The sequence below is a fragment of the Phyllobates terribilis genome, unplaced genomic scaffold (genome assembly GCF_046119375.1).
Source record: "Phyllobates terribilis strain yellow unplaced genomic scaffold, ASM4611937v1 Scaffold_108__1_contigs__length_5656254, whole genome shotgun sequence".
Classification (NCBI taxonomy): Eukaryota; Metazoa; Chordata; class Amphibia; order Anura; family Dendrobatidae; genus Phyllobates; species Phyllobates terribilis.
This window is the reverse complement of record NW_027362868.1, coordinates 2,617,090-2,639,550: the sequence shown is the minus strand read 5'-3', so window position 1 is coordinate 2,639,550 and position 22,461 is coordinate 2,617,090. Positions and strand designations below refer to the sequence as shown.

At 48.2% G+C, this 22,461-nt stretch overlaps 12 non-coding genes and 2 pseudogenes across 12 annotated transcripts; all 14 read right to left on the bottom strand.

The window, feature by feature from the left end:
- Window positions 1–791: 791 nt before the first annotated feature.
- LOC141201068 (U2 spliceosomal RNA) lies at window positions 792–883 on the bottom strand (annotated as a pseudogene).
- A 1,121-nt stretch (window positions 884–2,004) lies between these two features.
- On the bottom strand, window positions 2,005–2,195 carry LOC141200197 (U2 spliceosomal RNA). The gene has a single exon (XR_012271924.1). It is a non-coding gene; the product is annotated as a U2 spliceosomal RNA (small nuclear RNA).
- A 1,121-nt stretch (window positions 2,196–3,316) lies between these two features.
- On the bottom strand, window positions 3,317–3,507 carry LOC141199727 (U2 spliceosomal RNA). The gene has a single exon (XR_012271471.1). It is a non-coding gene; the product is annotated as a U2 spliceosomal RNA (small nuclear RNA).
- Window positions 3,508–4,631: 1,124 nt separating this feature from the next.
- LOC141200287 (U2 spliceosomal RNA) lies at window positions 4,632–4,822 on the bottom strand. Its single transcript, XR_012272011.1, has one exon. It is a non-coding gene; the product is annotated as a U2 spliceosomal RNA (small nuclear RNA).
- A 1,120-nt stretch (window positions 4,823–5,942) lies between these two features.
- Window positions 5,943–6,133, bottom strand: LOC141200286 (U2 spliceosomal RNA). The gene has a single exon (XR_012272010.1). It is a non-coding gene; the product is annotated as a U2 spliceosomal RNA (small nuclear RNA).
- A 1,117-nt stretch (window positions 6,134–7,250) lies between these two features.
- LOC141200080 (U2 spliceosomal RNA) lies at window positions 7,251–7,441 on the bottom strand. Its single transcript, XR_012271813.1, has one exon. It is a non-coding gene; the product is annotated as a U2 spliceosomal RNA (small nuclear RNA).
- A 1,118-nt stretch (window positions 7,442–8,559) lies between these two features.
- On the bottom strand, window positions 8,560–8,750 carry LOC141200285 (U2 spliceosomal RNA). The gene has a single exon (XR_012272009.1). It is a non-coding gene; the product is annotated as a U2 spliceosomal RNA (small nuclear RNA).
- Window positions 8,751–9,871: 1,121 nt separating this feature from the next.
- On the bottom strand, window positions 9,872–10,062 carry LOC141199726 (U2 spliceosomal RNA). The gene has a single exon (XR_012271470.1). It is a non-coding gene; the product is annotated as a U2 spliceosomal RNA (small nuclear RNA).
- A 1,120-nt stretch (window positions 10,063–11,182) lies between these two features.
- On the bottom strand, window positions 11,183–11,373 carry LOC141199723 (U2 spliceosomal RNA). The gene has a single exon (XR_012271468.1). It is a non-coding gene; the product is annotated as a U2 spliceosomal RNA (small nuclear RNA).
- Window positions 11,374–12,494: 1,121 nt separating this feature from the next.
- Window positions 12,495–12,685, bottom strand: LOC141199722 (U2 spliceosomal RNA). Its single transcript, XR_012271467.1, has one exon. It is a non-coding gene; the product is annotated as a U2 spliceosomal RNA (small nuclear RNA).
- Window positions 12,686–13,806: 1,121 nt separating this feature from the next.
- Window positions 13,807–13,989, bottom strand: LOC141200831 (U2 spliceosomal RNA). The gene has a single exon (XR_012272540.1). It is a non-coding gene; the product is annotated as a U2 spliceosomal RNA (small nuclear RNA).
- A 5,551-nt stretch (window positions 13,990–19,540) lies between these two features.
- LOC141200986 (U2 spliceosomal RNA) lies at window positions 19,541–19,618 on the bottom strand (annotated as a pseudogene).
- A 1,121-nt stretch (window positions 19,619–20,739) lies between these two features.
- LOC141199721 (U2 spliceosomal RNA) lies at window positions 20,740–20,930 on the bottom strand. Its single transcript, XR_012271466.1, has one exon. It is a non-coding gene; the product is annotated as a U2 spliceosomal RNA (small nuclear RNA).
- A 1,123-nt stretch (window positions 20,931–22,053) lies between these two features.
- LOC141199720 (U2 spliceosomal RNA) lies at window positions 22,054–22,244 on the bottom strand. Its single transcript, XR_012271465.1, has one exon. It is a non-coding gene; the product is annotated as a U2 spliceosomal RNA (small nuclear RNA).
- Window positions 22,245–22,461: the final 217 nt, after the last annotated feature.

Genomic DNA, 22,461 nt, shown 5'->3' with positions numbered 1-22,461 from the left:
CAAAACCCGAGTGCGCTTAAAAAAGTGACAAGTGCCACAAAAAAAAGTGCACTAGGATGCTGGTCTTCTTGAAACCCTCTCCAAAAGGAGAAGGGTCCCCCAAACCATTCCCCGTCCCTCCGAGCCAGAAGGCCACAGCGAGGAACAGGGACAAATAGCCACCTCCAGCCGGAGCCAGAGGCGACCCAATCTTACCCCCAATACCTGCCCGAGTTCTCACCCGAGCAAGGCACTGGGAGCCAAAGACTGTGCTCCCCTCCCGGAAGAGGGGAGCCAACAACGCTCTCCTCCCGAAAGAGGAGAGCCAGTGGGGTTCAGGGGAGAGCGGAACCTGATGGCCACACACTCCCCCCCTAGACCTGCCAAGAGAGGAACCCGTAAGGGAACCGCATCCCGACAAAATCCTAGTAAGGACGTGGACACACGTGAAAAAGTGGACACACAGTGACAAAAAAAAATTAAATAAATAGTGAAGGTTTCACAGTATAATACTGCCCGGACCTTCGACCGGGAATTGAAAAATTCCCCATCCTAAGGCCAGAAGGCCCGGAATAAGGGTGTGTGTGAAGAAAGAAATATTGAAGTGCTAGTGCAAATGTGCCATAAACTCAAGTGGGGTTCCCAATCCCAGTGAGTTAAGGCACCCCAGGGTCACCACTCCTGGGGCACTTCACACTTCGGGCTTTCGATCTTCCCCGGCCCAATGGCGTCGATCCTGGGGGGCCATGCTTTCCACCAGATGACTATATTAGCCACCTGGCGTACTAACAAGCGCCTAAACCCCAGTGTGCATAATGTATCAATCTACTAGGGCGGCCAACATCCAAAACCGCCTTTTCGAAAGATACTACACTTGATCTTAGCCAAAAGGCTGAGAAGCGATAACCAGAATTGGTTTCCGACTACGGTGCCACCCAAGGATTCTGAAAAGTCCATTTGTGGAGATGGCCACCTGGACTCCCATTAAGAAGACATGCTGTCAACCTCTAGATCCCTCACATGCCTGCACTTTTCGGCTTGCTGCTGCTGCAATCCACGCGTTTTAGATCTGCATAACTCCACCTCTTTTAGCACAGTACCCTCAACCCCCGGCTGTTCCCACCCGCTTCAACACCGTTGGAAGGGAGGAGAACCAATTAAGGCGGGGGGGGGGGTGGAACGAGCAGCTGTCTACCCTTAGCAGGAGGGTTGCTGATTAATTACCTCTCCTGCTGCTGCTGCTGCTGGCTGTCCAGCAGCAGACTGAAGGTGGCTGCTGCTGTGCGCAGGTATATAAAGGCTCAGAGCCTATTATGACACGCGCAGCCAGCGTTCCATTGCCACATTCCGTCTACTGCAGGCGGGATACCTGGATGGCTGAATGTCACTGAGAAGCTCACAGAGACCGCCATAAGCAACAGTTTAAAAGAATGCCACAGACTAATCAACCAAACTTTTTGGGTTGGTTTCTCTTTTATAGTCTGCAGGCATTAAATGAAAGAAGTCAGTGTTCCAGCAGAGGGAGACAACGTTTCAGAAAAGGAATTGTAGAAAAACAAAAAAGAAATTTTAAGCGCAGCAGAGTAACCAGCTCACATACCTGTTAGCTCAGGTGAGTTTAAAAGGCTGCTGTTGATAACAAGGGCATTTGCTAAATAGATGGTGTGTGTGCAACAATATACTGAAAGGTCAATTATATTGTGCAGCTTATCTCACCACCTGTAGTTATTTAGGTGAAAGCTCCAAAATGCTTGCCTAATATGTCTGTTTATCCAAAAGGAAGTATAGAGGGAGAGCTAGATAGATAGCATTGCATTACATTACATTACATGGCAATGCAATGCACAGTTGCTGAAGTTGAACCAAAATGAGCTTGTCATCTGGCTTCTGCAACTTTTAACATGAAAAATCCAATGAGGAGAAGAAAAGCAAAGCCAAAGAGTCCATCCCAAAATCCGACAAACAAGCAAAATGAACAAAAAGCATTGAATTCAATTCTTTCTGATTTTAGAAACTGCATTAAAGAAGGGGTGCACCGGTCCTGGAGATACTGCAATACCAGGTCAATGCGTGGAGTGGACAGAGCAAGCTCTTTTTCCATCTCCCTGTTCTAAAAATCAATTTAATATATGGTCCCCAGATAGGGGACGTATCAGATATTAAACTGATAAGAACAGATACTACACTTGATCTTAGCCAAAAGGCCGAGAAGCGATAACCAGAATTGGTTTCCGACTACGGTGCCACCCAAGGATTCTGAAAAGTCCATTTGTGGAGATGGCCACCTGGACTCCCGTTAAGAAGACATGCTGTCAACCTCTAGATCCCTCACATGCCTGCACTTTTCGGCTTGCTGCTGCTGCAATCCACGCGTTTTAGATCTGCATAACTCCACCTCTTTTAGCACAGTACCCTCAACCCCCGGCTGTTCCCACCCGCCTCAACACCGTTGGAAGGGAGGAGAACCAATTAAGGCGGGGGGGGGGGTGGAACGAGCAGCTGTCTACCCTTAGCAGGAGGGTTGCTGATTAATTACCTCTCCTGCTGCTGCTGCTGCTGGCTGTCCAGCAGCAGACTGAAGGTGGCTGCTGCTGTGCGCAGGTATATAAAGGCTCAGAGCCTATTATGACACGCGCAGCCAGCGTTCCATTGCCACATTCCGTCTACTGCAGGCGGGATACCTGGATGGCTGAATGTCACTGAGAAGCTCACAGAGACCACCATAAGCAACAGTTTAAAAGAATGTCACAGACTAATCAACCAAACTTTTTGGGTTGGTTTCTCTTTTATAGTCTGCAGGCATTAAATGAAAGAAGTCAGTGTTCCAGCAGAGGGAGACAACGTTTCAGAAAAGGCATTGTAGCAAACCAAAAAATAAATTTTAAGCGCAGCAGAGTAACCAGCTCACATACCTGTTAGCTCAGGTGAGTTTAAAAGGCTGCTGTTGATAACAAGGGCATTTGCTAAATAGATGGTGTGTGTGCAACAATATACTGAAAGGTCAATTATATTGTGCAGCTTATCTCACCACCTGTAGTTATTTAGGTGAAAGCTCCAAAATGCTTGCCTAATATGTCTGTTTATCCAAAAGGAAGTATAGAGGGAGAGCTAGATAGATAGCATTGCATTACATTACATTACATGACAATGCAATGCACAGTTGCTGAAGTTGAACCAAAATGAGCTTGTCATCTGGCTTCTGCAACTTTTAACATGAAAAATCCAATGAGGAGAAGAAAAGCAAAGCCAAAGAGTCCATCCCAAAATCCGACAAACAAGCAAAATGAACAAAAAGCATTGAATTCAATTCTTTCTGATTTTAGAAACTGCATTAAAGAAGGGGTGCACCGGTCCTGGAGATACTGCAATACCAGGTCAATGCGTGGAGTGGACAGAGCAAGCTCTTTTTCCATCTCCCTGTTCTAAAAATCCATTTAATATATGGTCCCCAGATAGGGGACGTATCAGATATTAAACTGATAAGAACAGATACTACACTTGATCTTAGCCAAAAGGCCGAGAAGCGATAACCAGAATTGGTTTCCGACTACGGTGCCACCCAAGGATTCTGAAAAGTCCATTTGTGGAGATGGCCACCTGGACTCCCGTTAAGAAGACATGCTGTCAACCTCTAGATCCCTCACATGCCTGCACTTTTCGGCTTGCTGCTGCTGCAATCCACGCGTTTTAGATCTGCATAACTCCACCTCTTTTAGCACAGTACCCTCAACCCCCGGCTGTTCCCACCCGCCTCAACACCGTTGGAAGGGAGGAGAACCAATTAAGGCGGGGGGGGGGGGGGTGGAACGAGCAGCTGTCTACCCTTAGCAGGAGGGTTGCTGATTAATTACCTCTCCTGCTGCTGCTGCTGCTGGCTGTCCAGCAGCAGACTGAAGGTGGCTGCTGCTGTGCGCAGGTATATAAAGGCTCAGAGCCTATTATGACACGCGCAGCCAGCGTTCCATTGCCACATTCCGTCTACTGCAGGCGGGATACCTGGATGGCTGAATGTCACTGAGAAGCTCACAGAGACCGCCATAAGCAACAGTTTAAAAGAATGCCACAGACTAATCAACCAAACTTTTTGGGTTGGTTTCTCTTTTATAGTCTGCAGGCATTAAATGAAAGAAGTCAGTGTTCCAGCAGAGGGAGACAACGTTTCAGAAAAGGCATTGTAGCAAACCAAAAAAGAAATTTTAAGCGCAGCAGAGTAACCAGCTCACATACCTGTTAGCTCAGGTGAGTTTAAAAGGCTGCTGTTGATAACAAGGGCATTTGCTAAATAGATGGTGTGTGTGCAACAATATACTGAAAGGTCAATTATATTGTGCAGCTTATCTCACCACCTGTAGTTATTTAGGTGAAAGCTCCAAAATGCTTGCCTAATATGTCTGTTTATCCAAAAGGAAGTATAGAGGGAGAGCTAGATAGATAGCATTGCATTACATTACATTACATGGCAATGCAATGCACAGTTGCTGAAGTTGAACCAAAATGAGCTTGTCATCTGGCTTCTGCAACTTTTAACATGAAAAATCCAATGAGGAGAAGAAAAGCAAAGCCAAAGAGTCCATCCCAAAATCCGACAAACAAGCAAAATGAACAAAAAGCATTGAATTCAATTCTTTCTGATTTTAGAAACTGCATTAAAGAAGGGGTGCACCGGTCCTGGAGATACTGCAATACCAGGTCAATGCATGGAGTGGACAGAGCAAGCTCTTTTTCCATCTCCCTGTTCTAAAAATCCATTTAATATATGGTCCCCAGATAGGGGACGTATCAGATATTAAACTGATAAGAACAGATACTACACTTGATCTTAGCCAAAAGGCCGAGAAGCGATAACCAGAATTGGTTTCCGACTACGGTGCCACCCAAGGATTCTGAAAAGTCCATTTGTGGAGATGGCCACCTGGACTCCCGTTAAGAAGACATGCTGTCAACCTCTAGATCCCTCACATGCCTGCACTTTTCGGCTTGCTGCTGCTGCAATCCACGCGTTTTAGATCTGCATAACTCCACCTCTTTTAGCACAGTACCCTCAACCCCCGGCTGTTCCCACCCGCCTCAACACCGTTGGAAGGGAGGAGAACCAATTAAGGTGGGGGGGGGGTGGAACGAGCAGCTGTCTACCCTTAGCAGGAGGGTTGCTGATTAATTACCTCTCCTGCTGCTGCTGCTGCTGGCTGTCCAGCAGCAGACTGAAGGTGGCTGCTGCTGTGCGCAGGTATATAAAGGCTCAGAGCCTATTATGACACGCGCAGCCAGCGTTCCATTGCCACATTCCGTCTACTGCAGGCGGGATACCTGGATGGCTGAATGTCACTGAGAAGCTCACAGAGACCGCCATAAGCAACAGTTTAAAAGAATGCCACAGACTAATCAACCAAACTTTTTGGGTTGGTTTCTCTTTTATAGTCTGCAGGCATTAAATGAAAGAAGTCAGTGTTCCAGCAGAGGGAGACAACGTTTCAGAAAAGGCATTGTAGCAAACCAAAAAAGAAATTTTAATCGCAGCAGAGTAACCAGCTCACATACCTGTTAGCTCAGGTGAGTTTAAAAGGCTGCTGTTGATAACAAGGGCATTTGCTAAATAGATGGTGTGTGTGCAACAATATACTGAAAGGTCAATTATATTGTGCAGCTTATCTCACCACCTGTAGTTATTTAGGTGAAAGCTCCAAAATGCTTGCCTAATATGTCTGTTTATCCAAAAGGAAGTATAGAGGGAGAGCTAGATAGATAGCATTGCATTACATTACATTACATGGCAATGCAATGCACAGTTGCTGAAGTTGAACCAAAATGAGCTTGTCATCTGGCTTCTGCAACTTTTAACATGAAAAATCCAATGAGGAGAAGAAAAGCAAAGCCAAAGAGTCCATCCCAAAATCCGACAAACAAGCAAAATGAACAAAAAGCATTGAATTCAATTCTTTCTGATTTTAGAAACTGCATTAAAGAAGGGGTGCACCGGTCCTGGAGATACTGCAATACCAGGTCAATGCATGGAGTGGACAGAGCAAGCTCTTTTTCCATCTCCCTGTTCTAAAAATCCATTTAATATATGGTCCCCAGATAGGGGACGTATCAGATATTAAACTGATAAGAACAGATACTACACTTGATCTTAGCCAAAAGGCCGAGAAGCGATAACCAGAATTGGTTTCCGACTACGGTGCCACCCAAGGATTCTGAAAAGTCCATTTGTGGAGATGGCCACCTGGACTCCCGTTAAGAAGACATGCTGTCAACCTCTAGATCCCTCACATGCCTGCACTTTTCGGCTTGCTGCTGCTGCAATCCACGCGTTTTAGATCTGCATAACTCCACCTCTTTTAGCACAGTACCCTCAACCCCCGGCTGTTCCCACCCGCTTCAACACCGTTGGAAGGGAGGAGAACCAATTAAGGCGGGGGGGGGGTGGAACGAGCAGCTGTCTACCCTTAGCAGGAGGGTTGCTGATTAATTACCTCTCCTGCTGCTGCTGCTGGCTGTCCAGCAGCAGACTGAAGGTGGCTGCTGCTGTGCGCAGGTATATAAAGGCTCAGAGCCTATTATGACACGCGCAGCCAGCGTTCCATTGCCACATTCCGTCTACTGCAGGCGGGATACCTGGATGGCTGAATGTCACTGAGAAGCTCACAGAGACCGCCATAAGCAACAGTTTAAAAGAATGCCACAGACTAATCAACCAAACTTTTTGGGTTGGTTTCTCTTTTATAGTCTGCAGGCATTAAATGAAAGAAGTCAGTGTTCCAGCAGAGGGAGACAACGTTTCAGAAAAGGAATTGTAGAAAAACAAAAAAGAAATTTTAAGCGCAGCAGAGTAACCAGCTCACATACCTGTTAGCTCAGGTGAGTTTAAAAGGCTGCTGTTGATAACAAGGGCATTTGCTAAATAGATGGTGTGTGTGCAACAATATACTGAAAGGTCAATTATATTGTGCAGCTTATCTCACCACCTGTAGTTATTTAGGTGAAAGCTCCAAAATGCTTGCCTAATATGTCTGTTTATCCAAAAGGAAGTATAGAGGGAGAGCTAGATAGATAGCATTGCATTACATTACATTACATGGCAATGCAATGCACAGTTGCTGAAGTTGAACCAAAATGAGCTTGTCATCTGGCTTCTGCAACTTTTAACATGAAAAATCCAATGAGGAGAAGAAAAGCAAAGCCAAAGAGTCCATCCCAAAATCCGACAAACAAGCAAAATGAACAAAAAGCATTGAATTCAATTCTTTCTGATTTTAGAAACTGCATTAAAGAAGGGGTGCACCGGTCCTGGAGATACTGCAATACCAGGTCAATGCGTGGAGTGGACAGAGCAAGCTCTTTTTCCATCTCCCTGTTCTAAAAATCAATTTAATATATGGTCCCCAGATAGGGGACGTATCAGATATTAAACTGATAAGAACAGATACTACACTTGATCTTAGCCAAAAGGCCGAGAAGCGATAACCAGAATTGGTTTCCGACTACGGTGCCACCCAAGGATTCTGAAAAGTCCATTTGTGGAGATGGCCACCTGGACTCCCGTTAAGAAGACATGCTGTCAACCTCTAGATCCCTCACATGCCTGCACTTTTCGGCTTGCTGCTGCTGCAATCCACGCGTTTTAGATCTGCATAACTCCACCTCTTTTAGCACAGTACCCTCAACCCCCGGCTGTTCCCACCCGCCTCAACACCGTTGGAAGGGAGGAGAACCAATTAAGGCGGGGGGGGGGGTGGAACGAGCAGCTGTCTACCCTTAGCAGGAGGGTTGCTGATTAATTACCTCTCCTGCTGCTGCTGCTGGCTGTCCAGCAGCAGACTGAAGGTGGCTGCTGCTGTGCGCAGGTATATAAAGGCTCAGAGCCTATTATGACACGCGCAGCCAGCGTTCCATTGCCACATTCCGTCTACTGCAGGCGGGATACCTGGATGGCTGAATGTCACTGAGAAGCTCACAGAGACCGCCATAAGCAACAGTTTAAAAGAATGCCACAGACTAATCAACCAAACTTTTTGGGTTGGTTTCTCTTTTATAGTCTGCAGGCATTAAATGAAAGAAGTCAGTGTTCCAGCAGAGGGAGACAACGTTTCAGAAAAGGCATTGTAGCAAACCAAAAAAGAAATTTTAAGCGCAGCAGAGTAACCAGCTCACATACCTGTTAGCTCAGGTGAGTTTAAAAGGCTGCTGTTGATAACAAGGGCATTTGCTAAATAGATGGTGTGTGTGCAACAATATACTGAAAGGTCAATTATATTGTGCAGCTTATCTCACCACCTGTAGTTATTTAGGTGAAAGCTCCAAAATGCTTGCCTAATATGTCTGTTTATCCAAAAGGAAGTATAGAGGGAGAGCTAGATAGATAGCATTGCATTACATTACATTACATGGCAATGCAATGCACAGTTGCTGAAGTTGAACCAAAATGAGCTTGTCATCTGGCTTCTGCAACTTTTAACATGAAAAATCCAATGAGGAGAAGAAAAGCAAAGCCAAAGAGTCCATCCCAAAATCCGACAAACAAGCAAAATGAACAAAAAGCATTGAATTCAATTCTTTCTGATTTTAGAAACTGCATTAAAGAAGGGGTGCACCGGTCCTGGAGATACTGCAATACCAGGTCAATGCATGGAGTGGACAGAGCAAGCTCTTTTTCCATCTCCCTGTTCTAAAAATCCATTTAATATATGGTCCCCAGATAGGGGACGTATCAGATATTAAACTGATAAGAACAGATACTACACTTGATCTTAGCCAAAAGGCCGAGAAGCGATAACCAGAATTGGTTTCCGACTACGGTGCCACCCAAGGATTCTGAAAAGTCCATTTGTGGAGATGGCCACCTGGACTCCCGTTAAGAAGACATGCTGTCAACCTCTAGATCCCTCACATGCCTGCACTTTTCGGCTTGCTGCTGCTGCAATCCACGCGTTTTAGATCTGCATAACTCCACCTCTTTTAGCACAGTACCCTCAACCCCCGGCTGTTCCCACCCGCCTCAACACCGTTGGAAGGGAGGAGAACCAATTAAGGTGGGGGGGGGGGTGGAACGAGCAGCTGTCTACCCTTAGCAGGAGGGTTGCTGATTAATTACCTCTCCTGCTGCTGCTGCTGCTGGCTGTCCAGCAGCAGACTGAAGGTGGCTGCTGCTGTGCGCAGGTATATAAAGGCTCAGAGCCTATTATGACACGCGCAGCCAGCGTTCCATTGCCACATTCCGTCTACTGCAGGCGGGATACCTGGATGGCTGAATGTCACTGAGAAGCTCACAGAGACCGCCATAAGCAACAGTTTAAAAGAATGCCACAGACTAATCAACCAAACTTTTTGGGTTGGTTTCTCTTTTATAGTCTGCAGGCATTAAATGAAAGAAGTCAGTGTTCCAGCAGAGGGAGACAACGTTTCAGAAAAGGCATTGTAGCAAACCAAAAAAGAAATTTTAAGCGCAGCAGAGTAACCAGCTCACATACCTGTTAGCTCAGGTGAGTTTAAAAGGCTGCTGTTGATAACAAGGGCATTTGCTAAATAGATGGTGTGTGTGCAACAATATACTGAAAGGTCAATTATATTGTGCAGCTTATCTCACCACCTGTAGTTATTTAGGTGAAAGCTCCAAAATGCTTGCCTAATATGTCTGTTTATCCAAAAGGAAGTATAGAGGGAGAGCTAGATAGATAGCATTGTATTACATTACATTACATGGCAATGCAATGCACAGTTGCTGAAGTTGAACCAAAATGAGCTTGTCATCTGGCTTCTGCAACTTTTAACATGAAAAATCCAATGAGGAGAAGAAAAGCAAAGCCAAAGAGTCCATCCCAAAATCCGACAAACAAGCAAAATGAACAAAAAGCATTGAATTCAATTCTTTCTGATTTTAGAAACTGCATTAAAGAAGGGGTGCACCGGTCCTGGAGATACTGCAATACCAGGTCAATGCGTGGAGTGGACAGAGCAAGCTCTTTTTCCATCTCCCTGTTCTAAAAATCCATTTAATATATGGTCCCCAGATAGGGGACGTATCAGATATTAAACTGATAAGAACAGATACTACACTTGATCTTAGCCAAAAGGCCGAGAAGCGATAACCAGAATTGGTTTCCGACTACGGTGCCACCCAAGGATTCTGAAAAGTCCATTTGTGGAGATGGCCACCTGGACTCCCGTTAAGAAGACATGCTGTCAACCTCTAGATCCCTCACATGCCTGCACTTTTCGGCTTGCTGCTGCTGCAATCCACGCGTTTTAGATCTGCATAACTCCACCTCTTTTAGCACAGTACCCTCAACCCCCGGCTGTTCCCACCCGCCTCAACACCGTTGGAAGGGAGGAGAACCAATTAAGGCGGGGAGGGGGTGGAACGAGCAGCTGTCTACCCTTAGCAGGAGGGTTGCTGATTAATTACCTCTCCTGCTGCTGCTGCTGCTGGCTGTCCAGCAGCAGACTGAAGGTGGCTGCTGCTGTGCGCAGGTATATAAAGGCTCAGAGCCTATTATGACACGCGCAGCCAGCGTTCCATTGCCACATTCCGTCTACTGCAGGCGGGATACCTGGATGGCTGAATGTCACTGAGAAGCTCACAGAGACCGCCATAAGCAACAGTTTAAAAGAATGCCACAGACTAATCAACCAAACTTTTTGGGTTGGTTTCTCTTTTATAGTCTGCAGGCATTAAATGAAAGAAGTCAGTGTTCCAGCAGAGGGAGACAACGTTTCAGAAAAGGCATTGTAGCAAACCAAAAAAGAAATTTTAAGCGCAGCAGAGTAACCAGCTCACATACCTGTTAGCTCAGGTGAGTTTAAAAGGCTGCTGTTGATAACAAGGGCATTTGCTAAATAGATGGTGTGTGTGCAACAATATACTGAAAGGTCAATTATATTGTGCAGCTTATCTCACCACCTGTAGTTATTTAGGTGAAAGCTCCAAAATGCTTGCCTAATATGTCTGTTTATCCAAAAGGAAGTATAGAGGGAGAGCTAGATAGATAGCATTGCATTACATTACATTACGTGGCAATGCAATGCACAGTTGCTGAAGTTGAACCAAAATGAGCTTGTCATCTGGCTTCTGCAACTTTTAACATGAAAAATCCAATGAGGAGAAGAAAAGCAAAGCCAAAGAGTCCATCCCAAAATCCGACAAACAAGCAAAATGAACAAAAAGCATTGAATTCAATTCTTTCTGATTTTAGAAACTGCATTAAAGAAGGGGTGCACCGGTCCTGGAGATACTGCAATACCAGGTCAATGCGTGGAGTGGACAGAGCAAGCTCTTTTTCCATCTCCCTGTTCTAAAAATCCATTTAATATATGGTCCCCAGATAGGGGACGTATCAGATATTAAACTGATAAGAACAGATACTACACTTGATCTTAGCCAAAAGGCCGAGAAGCGATAACCAGAATTGGTTTCCGACTACGGTGCCACCCAAGGATTCTGAAAAGTCCATTTGTGGAGATGGCCACCTGGACTCCCGTTAAGAAGACATGCTGTCAACCTCTAGATCCCTCACATGCCTGCACTTTTCGGCTTGCTGCTGCTGCAATCCACGCGTTTTAGATCTGCATAACTCCACCTCTTTTAGCACAGTACCCTCAACCCCCGGCTGTTCCCACCCGCCTCAACACCGTTGGAAGGGAGGAGAACCAATTAAGGCGGGGGGGGGGGTGGAACGAGCAGCTGTCTACCCTTAGCAGGAGGGTTGCTGATTAATTACCTCTCCTGCTGCTGCTGCTGCTGGCTGTCCAGCAGCAGACTGAAGGTGGCTGCTGCTGTGCGCAGGTATATAAAGGCTCAGAGCCTATTATGACACGCGCAGCCAGCGTTCCATTGCCACATTCCGTCTACTGCAGGCGGGATACCTGGATGGCTGAATGTCACTGAGAAGCTCACAGAGACCGCCATAAGCAACAGTTTAAAAGAATGCCACAGACTAATCAACCAAACTTTTTGGGTTGGTTTCTCTTTTATAGTCTGCAGGCATTAAATGAAAGAAGTCAGTGTTCCAGCAGAGGGAGACAACGTTTCAGAAAAGGCATTGTAGCAAACCAAAAAAGAAATTTTAAGCGCAGCAGAGTAACCAGCTCACATACCTGTTAGCTCAGGTGAGTTTAAAAGGCTGCTGTTGATAACAAGGGCATTTGCTAAATAGATGGTGTGTGTGCAACAATATACTGAAAGGTCAATTATATTGTGCAGCTTATCTCACCACCTGTAGTTATTTAGGTGAAAGCTCCAAAATGCTTGCCTAATATGTCTGTTTATCCAAAAGGAAGTATAGAGGGAGAGCTAGATAGATAGCATTGCATTACATTACATTACATGGCAATGCAATGCACAGTTGCTGAAGTTGAACCAAAATGAGCTTGTCATCTGGCTTCTGCAACTTTTAACATGAAAAATCCAATGAGGAGAAGAAAAGCAAAGCCAAAGAGTCCATCCCAAAATCCGACAAACAAGCAAAATGAACAAAAAGCATTGAATTCAATTCTTTCTGATTTTAGAAACTGCATTAAAGAAGGGGTGCACCGGTCCTGGAGATACTGCAATACCAGGTCAATGCGTGGAGTGGACAGAGCAAGCTCTTTTTCCATCTCCCTGTTCTAAAAATCCATTTAATATATGGTCCCCAGATAGGGGACGTATCAGATATTAAACTGATAAGAACAGATACTACACTTGATCTTAGCCAAAAGGCCGAGAAGCGATAACCAGAATTGGTTTCCGACTACGGTGCCACCCAAGGATTCTGAAAAGTCCATTTGTGGAGATGGCCTCCTGGACTCCCGTTAAGAAGACATGCTGACAACCTCTAGATCCCTCACATGCCTGCACTTTTCGGCTTGCTGCTGCTGCAATCCACGCGTTTTAGATCTGCATAACTCCACCTCTTTTAGCACAGTACCCTCAACCCCCGGCTGTTCCCACCCGCCTCAACACCGTTGGAAGGGAGGAGAACCAATTAAGGCGGGGGGGGGGGTGGAACGAGCAGCTGTCTACCCTTAGCAGGAGGGTTGCTGATTAATTACCTCTCCTGCTGCTGCTGCTGCTGGCTGTCCAGCAGCAGACTGAAGGTGGCTGCTGCTGTGCGCAGGTATATAAAGGCTCAGAGCCTATTATGACACGCGCAGCCAGCGTTCCATTGCCACATTCCGTCTACTGCAGGCGGGATACCTGGATGGCTGAATGTCACTGAGAAGCTCACAGAGACCGCCATAAGCAACAGTTTAAAAGAATGCCACAGACTAATCAACCAAACTTTTTGGGTTGGTTTCTCTTTTATAGTCTGCAGGCATTAAATGAAAGAAGTCAGTGTTCCAGCAGAGGGAGACAACGTTTCAGAAAAGGCATTGTAGCAAACCAAAAAAGAAATTTTAAGCGCAGCAGAGTAACCAGCTCACATACCTGTTAGCTCAGGTGAGTTTAAAAGGCTGCTGTTGATAACAAGGGCATTTGCTAAATAGATGGTGTGTGTGCAACAATATACTGAAAGGTCAATTATATTGTGCAGCTTATCTCACCACCTGTAGTTATTTAGGTGAAAGCTCCAAAATGCTTGCCTAATATGTCTGTTTATCCAAAAGGAAGTATAGAGGGAGAGCTAGATAGATAGCATTGCATTACATTACATTACATGGCAATGCAATGCACAGTTGCTGAAGTTGAACCAAAATGAGCTTGTCATCTGGCTTCTGCAACTTTTAACATGAAAAATCCAATGAGGAGAAGAAAAGCAAAGCCAAAGAGTCCATCCCAAAATCCGACAAACAAGCAAAATGAACAAAAAGCATTGAATTCAATTCTTTCTGATTTTAGAAACTGCATTAAAGAAGGGGTGCACCGGTCCTGGAGATACTGCAATACCAGGTCAATGCGTGGAGTGGACAGAGCAAGCTCTTTTTCCATCTCCCTGTTCTAAAAATCCATTTAATATATGGTCCCCAGATAGGGGACGTATCAGATATTAAACTGATAAGAACAGATATCTTTTATTAGCACAAAAAATAAGTTAACAGACAGTGTACAGTGCCGCAGCCCAGTACACACAGAATTCTACATCATATTTACATAGCATGAGGATACGACGCACTAACTAGACACATCACACCCCTATGCTACACAAAACACTCAATCTGAAAGAAAAAGCATGTCAATCAATACAGTACGACGAATCGTGATAAGGGATGGGGATTGGGAAAAAGGGGATGGGGAGGGGAAAATCACAGGCCCGAAGGTTTATTGAAAGACAAGACACATAAGGGGAGAGGGGGAGGAGGGGTTTAGTCCTCATCCTCGTCCTCCGGACCATCCACGATGGAATAGTCTCTGAGCAGGCTGTGGATCAGCCTGCGGCAGTCCTGGATGGACATCCTCTCCCTCCTCAAGATGAGCCGGTTCCTGGCGACCCAAACGGCATCCTTGAAGCAGTTCATAAGCCTCCTGGATGGCTCCAACGGTATGAACCCCAGGGAAGAGTCCGTAAAGCACAGAATGGTGCGATAGGCTCGCCCTGGGGACAGAGTTCCTCAGGTCGTCCTCAAGGGCAGTCAACAGGCGCTGTGCAAATCCGCAGTCCCAAAAAGTGTGCAAAGATGTTTCCTCCACGAAGGGGCACCTTGGGCAGTACCTGGTCTTGCACAGGTTCCGGGCATGCATGAATGACCGGACGGGCAGTCCGCCCTGAATCGCCATCCACGACAAGTCCTTGTGCCCGTTGGTCAGCCTGTCAGACGACACATTTGTCCACACAGTCTCCAGCGTGTCCTGGTGAAGTCCTGTGATGTTCTCCACGTCATCCTTGGCTCTGATGAGCTTGTGGATAGTTTTGGGCTTCCACAAGTCGGGCTTGAGTCCCTCCAGTTGATGTTCCCCCACAAATCGAACGACGTCTCCGTAGAACCATGGCGTCGTCCAGTTGTAGGGGAAGGAGCTGTCCCACTTGTCCCAGCCGAGTCGCCTCCAAAAAGGAAGCAGGAAGAAGCGAGACATGGACCTGCCCGCGGAGCCATTTTTGACTTGCAAAGTCCGGCGGACACAATCACACACAAAAGAGGATCGCAGGAGGGTGGGGATATCTGGAACGCCCTTACCACCCTTGCGAGGCTCCTTGTACATGACGGCCCGCCTGACTCTGTCCATCTTGGATCCCCAGACAAAGTGAAACACTGTCCTGGTAATGGCCCTGCACACAGTAACGTGTGGGGGCCAGGCCTGCGCCGTGTACTGCAAGATGGGCAGGACCTCATTACGCAGGACGAGTGCCTTACCCTCACAAGTGAGGTGTCTGAGGCTCCAGAGTCCGATCCGTTGCTTCACTTTGGCCAAGCGTTCTTGCCAGGACTTGAGGGCCGCTCCTTCCTTCCCGAACCAGACTCCCAGCACCTTGAGGAAATCCGGTTGAATGTTGAAGGGGAAGGGGGCGGAGGAGGCCGGCTGCCAATCCCCGAAGAGCATGGCTTCCGACTTCCTGCAGTTGACTTTGGCCCCTGAAGCCCGGCCGAACCTCTCACACGTCTGGACGAGGGCGTCGACTGAACCACGATCAGCGCAGAAGACGGTGACGTCGTCCATGTAGAGCGAGCACTTGACCTCGTGTCGTCCCGGACCCGGTGCGGTGATCCCTCTGATCTCTCCATTCTGCCGGATAGCCTCTGCGAAGAGTTCTATAACACAAACAAAAAGAAGAGGTGATAGAGGGCAGCCTTGTCTGACCCCAGAGAGGACAGGGAAGGGGTCAGTCTTCCAGCCGTTCACCAACACCGAGCTGTGGATATCAAAATACATCAGACGGACATACGAACAAAACATGTTACCCAAACCTAACCGGTGCAGAGCTCGGCCCATGAACTCGTGGGAAACCCGGTCGAAGGCCTTCTCCTGATCCAAGGAGACCAGGGCCGCGTGTGCGCGGCGGACCTTGATGTACTCGACCGTGTCCCGCACGAGAGCGAGGCTGTCTGCGATGCGACGTCCAGGGATGCCGCAGGTCTGGTCCGGGTGGATGATCCGTCCGATGACCGTCTTAAGTCGTGTCGCCATCGTCTTGGCCAGGATCTTGTAGTCCACGTTGAGCAGAGTGATGGGACGCCAATTTCTCAGGTCGCACCTCTCTCCCTTCCGCTTGTACAGGATCGTGACCATTCCTTCCCTCAAAGATGGAGGCATTCTACCCTCCACCACCATCTCCTCGTACAGATCCAACAGGTCCGGACAGATGAGGTCTCCCAGCGCTACATAGAGCTCCGCTGGAAGACCATCACTGCCCGGGGTCCTGCCGGTCCTAAAGGATTTAGCGGCAGAGAGCAATTCGCCCACCATCAGAGGTTTGTCCAAGGCTGCCGTGCCTGCAGGATCAAGATGGTTAGTGATACCTGACAGGAACTTATCAGCAGCGTCGGGGTCGGTAGTCTTGTGGAAGTAGAGTTCGCTGTAGAAGTCGCTGACTACCCTCATCACATCCTCCTTCCCACGTTGCATGTTTCCGCTCTCGTCTCGCAGCTCGTTCAGGGGCGTGTGACCGGCATGAAGTTTCCTGAAAAAGAATGAGTTACATTTCTCACCCTTCTCCAGATTCTCCACTTTGGAACGGAAGACGATTCGCTTGGACTCCTCCTCAAAGTGCCTTTTCAGGCTCTTCTTGGTCCCCTCCAGCTCCTCCCTCACGTCCCAGCCGCAGTGAAGAAGGTCCTGCAGCGACCGCAGCTCGCGCTGCAGCCCTCTGAAGTCCCTCCTCTTCTCACACGCCTGTTGTCGACCCTTGGCCTGAAAGAAACAGCGAAACTCAAGTTTAACATATTCCCACCAATCAGAGACTGTTTGGAAGCTACCCTTGTAGGACTGCCACATTGCGTAGGCTGCTCTCAGCTCCTCCACGACTTCATCCTGAGCCAGCAGAGCACAATTCAGCTTCCAGGAGCCGGGGCCGGACGGAAAACCGTCGCCGAGGACACCTTGTAAGTGAATGGCTCTGTGGTCGGAGAAGAAGCAGGGGACCATCGAGTGCCTACTCTGCCTGACTGCCCGAGAGGTGAACACAAAGTCAATCCTGGAGCGGAGTGAGCCATCGGGTCGGCTCCACGAATAGTTTGTGGAGCCTCTCCCCATGGAGCCCACCACGTCCTGAAGAGAGGCCTCGGTTACCATCTCGATGAGCAGCTTGGACGTGATGTCCAACTTGGCAGATGTGCCAGAACTACGACCATCCTCCTCGATGGGGCAGTTGAAATCCCCGGCCATCACTAAGGTCCTGGTGGTGGCAAGCTGAAGCCGCAGGGTCTGGAAAAGCTCCAAACGCTCATTCTTCAGTGGGGACGCATACACGTTGATGAACCTGACAGGTTCTCCTGCCCAGTTGCCATCTACAACAAGAGCCCTGCCGCAGATGAGCTCCTGGACGGACTCAAGCGTGAATGCGCCCCCCCTGATCAGAATTGCGACCCCCGCAGACTTGCAGTCACCCCCACCAGACCAGTAGGATGGACCGTGGGACCACTCCCTGGCCAGATGTTTGAAGGACCTAGAGGAGGGAAGGGAACATTCCTGCAACATATAAACATCACACAACTGGGAAGTAAGGAAGGCATAAATAGTCTGACGGCTGAACTTGTCCTTGATGCTCCTGACATTAATGGAAAATAAGTTAATATTAGCCATCATGTAGGGAAAAAAGAAAAAGTTAGCGCAGGCAATACACCTTAGTTACCACTCCGGTCGGGTGGTCCCTCGTCGGTGTTGACTGCTGGTGACGGGATCACCAGCAGGCCCTCTTCCTCCATCTGGTCAAGCAGCGCGGCCTCGATCTCGGCGACCACCAGTTCCTCCTCTTCTGGCTCGGCCACCAGGGTCTCAACCATGTGCTGCATCTCTTCTGGCTCAGGGAGGGTATCCTCCTTTTCGCCTACGAAATCCAGAATCTTCTTTTTGGAGGATTCAGTAGCAGGGCTGTCCTCCACCTTCCTCTTTCCCCGGGTTGGAACTGGGGAGACAAGAAGGGGAAAATCCTCCTCGGAATAGATAGCGGCGGGTGGAGGAAAGGTTAATTCCACCGCTACCATGGTCTGGGGAGGGAGAGTGGCTGCCGGGGCAGGGGAAAGGACACCTGCTGAGGAGTAGGGGAAGGAGGAAGAGGAAGTGGAATCCTCAGCAGGGGTGGCCGGGGTGGGGGGGGATTGGACGGGGGTGGCAGGGGGAGGGATCGAGAGAGGGGTGACAGAACTCTTACCCTCCTTTGACTTTTTCTTCTGCTTCGGAGCTGCTGGGACCGTCGCTGGGGCTTTGGCCACCGACTCCTTGACCGCTTTGGCCTTGGTCGTCTCAGCCTTGGCCGCTGGGGCCTTGGTCGTCGCGTCCTTGACCTTCACAGGCCTGGTCGTCGGGGCCTTGTCCTCCGGAGCTGGGGTCGTCGCAACCACCGATGCCCAGGATCTCTCACGCTTGGGGCAATCCTTGTACAGATGAGCCGCCAGCCCACACAGGTTGCAGGACGTCTTCTTCGGGCAGTCGTTCGAGCTGTGTCCTGTCACTCGACAAATCCTGCAGGCATCCTCCTTGCAGTCCTTCATCTCGTGGCCGTTCTTGCCGCATCTCCTGCAGTTCCGCGGCATGTCCGGGTAATAGATGAGGCCGTAGGAGTTGCCCAGGGAGAATGTCGGGGGCAGGTGCCGAAGTCCGTCTGAGTACGCCAGGTCCCTGTGAAGTCTAACGGTCACCGACCACTTACCTGTCCAGAAGCCGAGTCCATTCAGGATGTGAGAGGGTTCCTTCACAACCAAACAGAAGCGTCTCAGGAAGGTACAGATGTCTTGGCCTGGGGTGTGCGGGTTGCGCATGGAGACCGTGATCCTCCTTTCGTCCCTCTGGATAGGGCAGCTACCTGTAAAGGCAGAGAAAGAATTATCCGGTCCTTTTGCGCTTACCATTTCCCAGAACCTCCTACAGGTGTTCACAGTGGCGAAGGTGACGAAGAAGATCCCCGTCAAGAAGGTCTGGATGCTGAGGGTGTCCGACCTGGAGAAGCCTCGATCCAGCAGCATCTTCTGGCAGAACACGTCCGAGGACATATCCGGCACCCTCCCATCCACTTCCTTCAGCTTCAGGGCCACCGTCTGCCGCATCCATGGCTCCAGGGCTGGAGCTTCGTGGCGGCGCTTCTGGGGTCCCTTCTGCTGGCCAGTCGTGGAGGCAGAGTCCTTGGGGTCAGAATAGGCTCCTGGCTGGGCCCTCCTGGCTGTCCCCTGCTCCAGGCTCTTCTTTTCAGTCTTCCTCGCAGCGCTTGCCATGGCTTTCCTCCTGCAGTTACTTCTTGGAGCTGGATCTGGAACTCTTCCCGGAATGGGTGGAGCTATGCAGATTCTTCTCCCGTCGTGTTCTGGACAAATTCCCCGAAAGGTCTTTGTCTCGATGATTTTCTTCCTCGAAGATTCCACAGGACAGCCCGATTCTTCTCCGAGTCTTCGTCTTCTTCTGGATTCTTTAGAGCTTCTTCCTCCCACCGATATCCGCCTTCCTTCTCCGATGTCAGCTGGGCTCCGAAGCTCTTCTCCTTCCGAGTTCGATCGCTCTCGTCAAGTGTAGATCGTAGCTCTTGTGTTCTTAAAAGAACAGATACTACACTTGATCTGAGCCAAAAGGCCGAGAAGCGATAACCAGAATTGGTTTCCGACTACGGTGCCACCCAAGGATTCTGAAAAGTCCATTTGTGGAGATGGCCACCTGGACTCCCGTTAAGAAGACATGCTGTCAACCTCTAGATCCCTCACATGCCTGCACTTTTCGGCTTGCTGCTGCTGCAATCCACGCGTTTTAGATCTGCATAACTCCACCTCTTTTAGCACAGTACCCTCAACCCCCGGCTGTTCCCACCCGCCTCAACACCGTTGGAAGGGAGGAGAACCAATTAAGGCGGGGGGGGGGGTGGAACGAGCAGCTGTCTACCCTTAGCAGGAGGGTTGCTGATTAATTACCTCTCCTGCTGCTGCTGCTGCTGGCTGTCCAGCAGCAGACTGAAGGTGGCTGCTGCTGTGCGCAGGTATATAAAGGCTCAGAGCCTATTATGACACGCGCAGCCAGCGTTCCATTGCCACATTCCGTCTACTGCAGGCGGGATACCTGGATGGCTGAATGTCACTGAGAAGCTCACAGAGACCGCCATAAGCAACAGTTTAAAAGAATGCCACAGACTAATCAACCAAACTTTTTGGGTTGGTTTCTCTTTTATAGTCTGCAGGCATTAAATGAAAGAAGTCAGTGTTCCAGCAGAGGGAGACAACGTTTCAGAAAAGGCATTGTAGCAAACCAAAAAAGAAATTTTAAGCGCAGCAGAGTAACCAGCTCACATACCTGTTAGCTCAGGTGAGTTTAAAAGGCTGCTGTTGATAACAAGGGCATTTGCTAAATGGATGGTGTGTGTGCAACAATATACTGAAAGGTCAATTATATTGTGCAGCTTATCTCACCACCTGTAGTTATTTAGGTGAAAGCTCCAAAATGCTTGCCTAATATGTCTGTTTATCCAAAAGGAAGTATAGAGGGAGAGCTAGATAGATAGCATTGCATTACATTACATTACATGGCAATGCAATGCACAGTTGCTGAAGTTGAACCAAAATGAGCTTGTCATCTGGCTTCTGCAACTTTTAACATGAAAAATCCAATGAGGAGAAGAAAAGCAAAGCCAAAGAGTCCATCCCAAAATCCGACAAACAAGCAAAATGAACAAAAAGCATTGAATTCAATTCTTTCTGATTTTAGAAACTGCATTAAAGAAGGGGTGCACCGGTCCTGGAGATACTGCAATACCAGGTCAATGCGTGGAGTGGACAGAGCAAGCTCTTTTTCCATCTCCCTGTTCTAAAAATCCATTTAATATATGGTCCCCAGATAGGGGACGTATCAGATATTAAACTGATAAGAACAGATACTACACTTGATCTTAGCCAAAAGGCCGAGAAGCGATAACCAGAATTGGTTTCCGACTATGGTGCCACCCAAGGATTCTGAAAAGTCCATTTGTGGAGATGGCCACCTGGACTCCCGTTAAGAAGACATGCTGTCAACCTCTAGATCCCTCACATGCCTGCACTTTTCGGCTTGCTGCTGCTGCAATCCACGCGTTTTAGATCTGCATAACTCCACCTCTTTTAGCACAGTACCCTCAACCCCCGGCTGTTCCCACCCGCCTCAGCACCGTTGGAAGGGAGGAGAACCAATTAAGGCGGGTGGGGGGGGGTGGAACGAGCAGCTGTCTACCCTTAGCAGGAGGGTTGCTGATTAATTACCTCTCCTGCTGCTGCTGCTGCTGGCTGTCCAGCAGCAGACTGAAGGTGGCTGCTGCTGTGCGCAGGTATATAAAGGCTCAGAGCCTATTATGACACGCGCAGCCAGCGTTCCATTGCCACATTCCGTCTACTGCAGGCGGGATACCTGGATGGCTGAATGTCACTGAGAAGCTCACAGAGACCGCCATAAGCAACAGTTTAAAAGAATGCCACAGACTAATCAACCAAACTTTTTGGGTTGGTTTCTCTTTTATAGTCTGCAGGCATTAAATGAAAGAAGTCAGTGTTCCAGCAGAGGGAGACAACGTTTCAGAAAAGGCATTGTAGCAAACCAAAAAAGAAATTTTAAGCGCAGCAGAGTAACCAGCTCACATACCTGTTAGCTCAGGTGAGTTTAAAAGGCTGCTGTTGATAACAAGGGCATTTGCTAAATAGATGGTGTGTGTGCAACAATATACTGAAAGGTCAATTATATTGTGCAGCTTATCTCACCACCTGTAGTTATTTAGGTGAAAGCTCCAAAATGCTTGCCTAATATGTCTGTTTATCCAAAAGGAAGTATAGAGGGAGAGCTAGATAGATAGCATTGCATTACATTACATTACATGGCAATGCAATGCACAGTTGCTGAAGTTGAACCAAAATGAGCTTGTCATCTGGCTTCTGCAACTTTTAACATGAAAAATCCAATGAGGAGAAGAAAAGCAAAGCCAAAGAGTCCATCCCAAAATCCGACAAACAAGCAAAATGAACAAAAAGCATTGAATTCAATTCTTTCTGATTTTAGAAACTGCATTAAAGAAGGGGTGCACCGGTCCTGGAGATACTGCAATACCAGGTCAATGCGTGGAGTGGACAGAGCAAGCTCTTTTTCCATCTCCCTGTTCTAAAAATCCATTTAATATATGGTCCCCAGATAGGGGACGTATCAGATATTAAACTGATAAGAACAGATACTACACTTGATCTTAGCCAAAAGGCCGAGAAGCGATAACCAGAATTGGTTTCCGACTACGGTGCCACCCAAGGATTCTGAAAAGTCCATTTGTGGAGATGGCCACCTGGACTCCCGTTAAGAAGACATGCTGTCAACCTCTAGATCCCTCACATGCCTGCACTTTTCGGCTTGCTGCTGCTGCAATCCACGCGTTTTAGATCTGCATAACTCCACCTCTTTTAGCACAGTACCCTCAACCCCCGGCTGTTCCC